Here is a 7,050-nt window from a genome sequence, read left to right as displayed (position 1 = left end):
GCTTATGTTTGTTAAAAAGTGTTAAGTGAGCCAGCTCTGCTTATGTTTGTTAGAAGGTGGCATCCTCTCCTCAGGCACCTTTGCTTTGCTAGGAGGGGTCAAATAAAGCAGCTCTTAGGCAGTTTGAACTTCAGACCTTCGTGCACTTTTATTTAGGAGTCCGAGTTAGGGACAAATAAATAACCATTGTGAGGTGATTTATGAAAAGTGGCCCAAGTTCCTGCCTCAGTAAGCCTCACCAGCAATTTTTCCTACCATCCAGGTACACCAGGGCTTTAGTGACTTTCCCTTTTTAGTTCCAGAAGCAGTTTTAGGGAGATACCACATGGTCTAAAGCATCACATCCTGTCCCAAGGCTGTCTACTAGTTTTTTAAATCCTTGAGGATATGCCAAACTTGCCATTTTATATATTTTGATACTGTAATTTTCTCTAAAATTTTGTGGATGGAAAAAATTATTTCAATATTTATATTCTGCACAATTTTGTAATATTTAAATTACTGTTGGTTTGCATTTTTGAATGCTGACTTTATAAAAACAGCTCATTCCCCATCAATGCTAGTTCTAATTACAGTGTATAACCAACCCCAAATGATCTCCCTTCTCCTCTCTATTCTTCCTTTGAGATTCTCTCCCTTTCTTCACAACTGTTAAGGAGGAAGACAGAGGTTGATAGTAGAATCTAGACTCCCTTTTCAAGGAGGAAGGCAGCCAGGGCCATAGGGCTGATGGGCTCTCTGAAGTGGGCTCCTGTCTGGAATTTACTGACCTGTAGGGGAGAGGCCTAGAGGTAGGAAGAGCAGAGAAGACTGGGTAGAATTGTGCTATTTGAGTTTTCCACCTAAGGCAAGCTACCTGCTTGGGTTTTCACTTCATTTGGGCGCTGTCAGGTGTGCATCAACAGAGCTTCTCAGCTCAGATTACATTTGCTGTGAACACCTTTTATGATGCTCATTCTCCTCCAAATCCTCATCTAGCGTTCATCCTGTTAGCCAGTAGTATGTCTTGCCATAAAACCCATGAGTTCAGGGAACGGTGAGAGCTTCATACTGTATAGAGCCCTATCCCTCTTAGGGATATCATTAATGTTAGTTTACCTGAATGCAACACAGGGGCTGATAGGAGTAAAGTGAACTGACATGCTTTCATACTTTTATGTCGACCCATTATTTTTATGCTTTGAGTATTTTAAGAAACAAAACTGTCAAAACTGACCCGATATCAAAGAACTCTGATGTTTTTATGAAAATTTGTTTTGGCCTCTAGACAAATCTATTTAAATGTTTGAGATATGCAGTGAAACCTTTTATAAATCTGAAAGCAAAAAAGAAGTTCCATTTAGGCCCACTACTAATAAAAGCAAGTTGGTGTACTTAATATAGATATTATTGATAATATCACTATTTAGCATAAAGCAACAGCAATAAATGATGAAGATAAAATATTGCTTTAAATAACTTCACAATATACAGATTAGGTATTTTTGGTGATGGGCAATATAACATCTTTAGTTTAGAATTTGGGGTCCTATAATGAGGTCCTAGGTCAGGTGTTGACAGACATTTTTTTTAAAGGCCAGACAGTAAATAATTTGGGCTTTGTAGGCTCTGTGCTGCCTCTGTTGCAGTTATTCCACTCTGACCTTGTAGGGCAAAAGCACCAGAGACAAATATAAGTGAATGGGCATGGCTATGTTCTAATAAAACTTTATGGACACTGAAATTTGAAAATTTCATATAATTTTCATGTCACAAAATATTATTCTTTTGATTATTTTCAATCATTTAAAATTTAAAAAACCATTCTTAGCTCATGGGCTGTACAAAACCAGGGAGTAGGTCAGATTGGGCCCGAGTTATACTTTGCCAGGGTGTGCTTTAGGTCCATATGTATTGGGTTTTTTTTTCAGTGTTCACTGGTCTGGAAAGGTGAAAAGGAGACTTGGTTTTGGTGAATAAATGAACCCTTTACATTTTGCTGTTTACTATTTTTAAGAGATGTATAGGAAAAATGGTTTAAATGGTATATTTTATGTATATTTTACTTAAAAAAGATACATGAGGGGAAGTTCATGCACATACATTTGGATCTTTAATAATACTTTTAAAAAAATGTCTTAAAAAGAAATTCAGTATGGTTCAGTGTGTGCTACATACAGAACGTAGTGTCTTCCTTGGAACTGGCCCGTGGTTTGTTCAACTATGCAGATGTTGATTGGAGCAAACGGTTGAGAGATCCGTTTCTCAGAGGAAAGCCCAGGCAGCAGGTGGCACCAGCCTGAGACACAGAAAAACAGCCAGGAAAAAAAAATAAAAAAGAAGAAGAAGAAGAAGAAGAAAACAAACTTCTATCATTTTCCTAAACAATTGAATTTTATTTCCATGGTACTGTCATCATTTTTAAAGTGGCCTTTAAAAAACAACAATGTGCTTAGCATGGCTGATTATTTTGTTTTAATTAAAAGATTTTTGAAAAAACAAAATGAAGCATTCAAACATACCAAGTTGATTGTGTTTGTACTGTGGAACAGTTAATGCAAAACACTTGAGAGAGGACGGAAGTTTGGATCTGTAGCCTTTGCCTGAGTTTTTGCCTCCTGAAGAAGGACAACAGAGGAAGATATGAATGTGTCCCTTAGAAAACTACCTGTGGAGTTTTTTTGTTTTTTTGTTTTTAAAGATTTTATTTATTTGACAGAGAGGGACACAGCGAGAGAGGGAACACAAGCAGGGGGAGTGGGAGAGGGAGAAGCAGCCTTCCATCTGAGCAGGAGCCTGATGTAGGGCTCCATCCCAGGACCCTGGGATCATGACCTGAGCCACCCAGGCGCCCCTACCTGTGGAGTTTTTAAGATGAGATCTCAAGCCCCCTGATGCCACTTGGCAGGTTAGCTTCTGGCTGGCTCACTGCGCAGCCCGTGAATGGGGCAGAACAATGACTGGCATTCCTTCCATACGCAGTTTGACCTGGAGAGTCCGGCTGGAACACGGAAGTATTAGACCAGGAGGAGCAGCCCTAGTTCACTCTGTTTTTCCTCTCTCTCTGTTGTCTTCAGTGGCTTCTTCCCCAGACCTCACCTCTGAGACAATATCCTGGATTCAGACTGGACAGAGAAAGGAAAGAGGCCATTGTGGAAATGTCAGAAGGGTGTCCATACTTCTCAAAAATAACCACTCTACAGAAATTTGCCTTCTCCTCTAAGGAAATTCCCTGCTCCCTGACCCCCCCCACCCCCTTTTAGTCTTCTTTCTAGGGAAACACCTCCCTAACTTGGACTTGCAACAGTTTATTTTATTTTATTTTTTATGATTTTATTTTTAAGTAACCTCTGCACCCAGTGTGGAGCTTGAACTTACAACCCCAAGATCAGGAGTCGCACGCTGTACTTACTGAGCCAGCCAGGCACCCCAGACTTGCAACAGTTTGAAGAGAAATGAACTTAGGTGCTACGAAGCACCTGGCAGACAAGAGATTTTAGGCCACCGAACATGCAAGGTTGCCGTTATTTCTCCCAATTATAACAGGACCCTCTAGGGGCTGCCCCTCTGCTAGGCCCAGCTTCTAGTTTCTCTTGCCACTGATTTAATCCTTGGCAAGTCACCAAAGCATTAAACTTTTATTGTTCAATTTACCACAAGGGCCAGCCCTGCTTCTGGTGGGCCGAGGAGGCTGCAGCCGCTTCCAAACCCGAGTGTCACACCACATTAGCAACTTTAGACTATGAGGGCTGGATTTCTTTCAGTTTGGTTAGATTCTTGGTTAGAACCAGAACAGTATACTCACACTCAAAGTTTGAAAGCTAGGAAATGGTAAAAAACAGCATAAGCAACTTTTAAAGATGATTCAAAATGGTTGCAGCATCAGCATGTAGGACTAGTTCTACATGGTTTCTTTATGCCTTCGAAACAGGTATGTTAAATGGCTATCCATGTTCCTTGGTGGCCTAAAGTTGCATGAAAACATGGCGACCAAGTGGTCCTCTTCTACAATGGTAGCGATCATTAACCAATGCCATCATAGTATGTAAATTACTTGCTGCTGTTCAATCTATAAAAATTCATCTTCAAAGAAGATTATTGGGCTGGTAAAAATATTTTTAATAATGACCACAGAAGCCATATTTGTTTTTCTTTGATGTTCTTCCGAAGACTCTTCTGGTTTTAATCAGATTGTTCCCACATAAAATACAGTGGAAATCTACAATAATAAAATCCCTATTCCTATGTCTATGGGGAAATAAACAGGATGGGGACAGTCCTTTTAAGGGGCTTTCCCCTTTCCTTGCCCCAGACTCAAAGCCTCTATTACTGGTGGGTGTTTTGGCATCACTTAAGGGCCTTCAATCCTTCCCTCCCTCCATGTTTTGCTCTTTCATTAAAGTGTTTCTGTTGTCTAATTATATCCTTTCAATCAAATTAGAGACTGCAGCATCTGGTGAGGGCCGTAACTGCCGCCATCTGCACCTCGTATATACAGGCCTTTTCAGCTGAGAATCACTCAACTTCCAAATGGCAGGAAGAGATTTGGAAAAAGTTTAGTTGGAAGGGAGGTTAACTTAAAAGGAATGTCTTCAAAGGCTGGGTACGACGCCCTGCTTGGTATGATGTGTGCATAGCCATGCAGAGCTTCATTGGCTTGGCTCACCAAAGATTCTTCTCTAGCACTTGTGGCAGATGAAGGGTTTTTGATTGTCTTAGCTGAAATGAGTAGGCCTCTCATCCTTATTATGGGCTTAAGGGGGCCCAGGGTGAGCTGAGAATTTCTCCCTTGAGAAGAATCTTTTGTTATGTGACCACTGGTTAATGGATATGACACTTTCTGTTTATTTGACCATTTCATCTCATTCAGTGGTTTCAACTGGAGGAGATTTTGCCCCCAGGGCACATTTGGCAATATCTGGAGACCTTTTTTTTTTTTTTTTTTTTTAAGAGAATGAGAGCAGGGAAGAGCCAGAGGGAGAGAGAGAATCTTGAGCAGGCTCCACGCTGGGCCCCCACTCCAGGCTCAGTCTCAACGATTCCGAGATCTTGACCTGAGCTGAAATCAAGAGTCGAGTGCTTAACTTACTGAGCCACCCAGGCTCCCCTAAAGATTTATTTATTTTATTTGAGAGAGAGAGAGAGCTTGAGGGAGAAATCATGAGTAGCGGGAGGGGGAAAGGGAGAGAGAGAGAATCCCAAGCAGACTCCCCATTGAGTGCAGAGCCTGAGCCAAAATCATGAGTGGGATACTTAACCGACTGAGCCACCCAGGTGCCTCTTATTATCTGGAAACATTTTTGATTTTCACAACTCAGGGTGGGGTCGGTTGGGGGTAGGATATTCTACTGGCATCTAACGGGTAGAGGTCAGGGATGCTGCCAACCATCTTTCGGTGCACAGGACAGTCCCCCCTCCCCCACCAATGAACTGTTTGGCTCCAAATGTTAATAGTGCCGCAGTTGAGAAACCCCATCCTAATTGTATTATTCTTTTTTCCTTCCTTTCGCCGTGACCTAGAAGGCATCTCTGATCAACATCTTGTTTCACTCTTAAGAAGGATTCTTCATAATCCATATCTGAGTTCTCAAGTAAGCATTTCTGTGGACAGCGATTTGGAAACCTAAGTGGAATAAGGACATTTGAGAGTCAACGTGTTTCTACTCTCCCTGGAGTATGATTGTCAGATTAAATACCGGACATTCAGTTAAATTCGGATGTCAGATAATGAATAATTTTTGTGTGTATTAGGTCTGTCTCATGGAGTATTTAGGCATGCTTAGCTTAAAAAAGCTTTTGTCGTTTATCTGGCATTCAAATTTAACTGACATCCTATATTTTCATTTGCTAAATCTGGCAACCCTACTCTAGATCTGTGAAACTTGATACCTTTGACTGTGAAATCAATCTGTTGGTCACCATCTACCCTTATTGCACTGGCTGGCTAGACATGACAGCTTCTGCTTGTTTTTGTTTAGAAGTTAGTGCTACACTGAGTCTTTCCTTCCGCCCAAAACTGTCTCCCTGGCCAGAATGTCTGAAACTTGTCACTTGAATCATGTTTTTATCTTGGGACCAACTAACAAGTGCCTTTCACGTGTCTACTGTATGCCCAGCATCTCTGACTAGGACTCATCCCTGTGCCAATTCATAAAAGACTACAACTTTGTTGCTTTAGGTTTTACTTTAAAGATGTGCTTTAGGGATATGCTGTCGACCTGCTAGTCAGCTCCCAACTCAAGAATTCTTGTGTTATTTGGCCAGCCCATATCAACCAAGGGAAGCTAAATAGCCCACAGTCTGGCTTCCATGGAGTGTTGGCTGCCCTCCAGGGCTCTATCATATGGGAACTTTCTTGCTATCTGAAATTAACAATAGGGCACAGGCAATACTGATGAAACTTGTCTAGAAGCTGGATTATATCAGTTTGTTTTATCTCCTTTTATACTGATTGAGAGGTTCAGACAGCGTGAAATAGGGTTGGTCAAGAGATGGTGAGACAGAGTGTGGATTTGTGCCAGGTGCCTCTTGCTTAAAGCAAACTCAGAATAAAAAATGTATATTTTCATTATAAAGGGGTTTGATTATTCCCTATTACAAATGGCTTCACCATAGATTTCCTTTTAATAGCAGATTCCTCTGGTTTAAATAGCAAGTATTTGATTTTCAAGTATGTGATTTACCTGCTTTCTGGAACTTCTCATATTCTCACAGGTCATTCCTAGGTAAGTCATGATTGCTAGCCTAGAGGCATCAGTTGGTGAGGAAACCAGGGCACTCTGAATATGTCTGTAATGCATTTTCACACCAGTTCCCCCATATACCCGCTTCCCTCATTCAACTAACATTTGCCAGTCACGTTCTGAGTGGTTTCTACTTACTGCAGATACAAAGATGAGTGAGATGCTCAAGAAACTCACGGGCTAGTGGAAGCAGGGACAGGTGCTTCTTGAGCAATTACAGTTCAAGGTGATCAAGTCTGACCAGGCTGTGGCAGCCTGTACCATGGGACTTGTTTTAGAGGCCCCAGTTTCTATAGCACTGCTGTCTGTTCTAGACACCTTTCAAATA

General features: G+C 41.3%; 1 protein-coding gene across 3 annotated transcripts in view; it reads left to right on the top strand.

Annotated features, from left to right (window-relative positions):
* Positions 1-7,050, top strand: part of KREMEN1 (kringle containing transmembrane protein 1) — a 67,617-nt gene that overhangs the window by 2,026 nt on the left and 58,541 nt on the right. The window lies entirely within an intron of this gene.

This window comes from Eumetopias jubatus, unplaced genomic scaffold (genome assembly GCF_037043125.1).
Source record: "Eumetopias jubatus isolate StellerSeaLion01/CBP00866 unplaced genomic scaffold, mEumJub1_p1.0 scaffold_16, whole genome shotgun sequence".
NCBI lineage: Eukaryota > Metazoa > Chordata > Mammalia > Carnivora > Otariidae > Eumetopias > Eumetopias jubatus.
The sequence above is the reverse complement of the archived record's forward strand: the minus strand, read 5'-3'. Positions and strand labels throughout refer to the sequence as shown.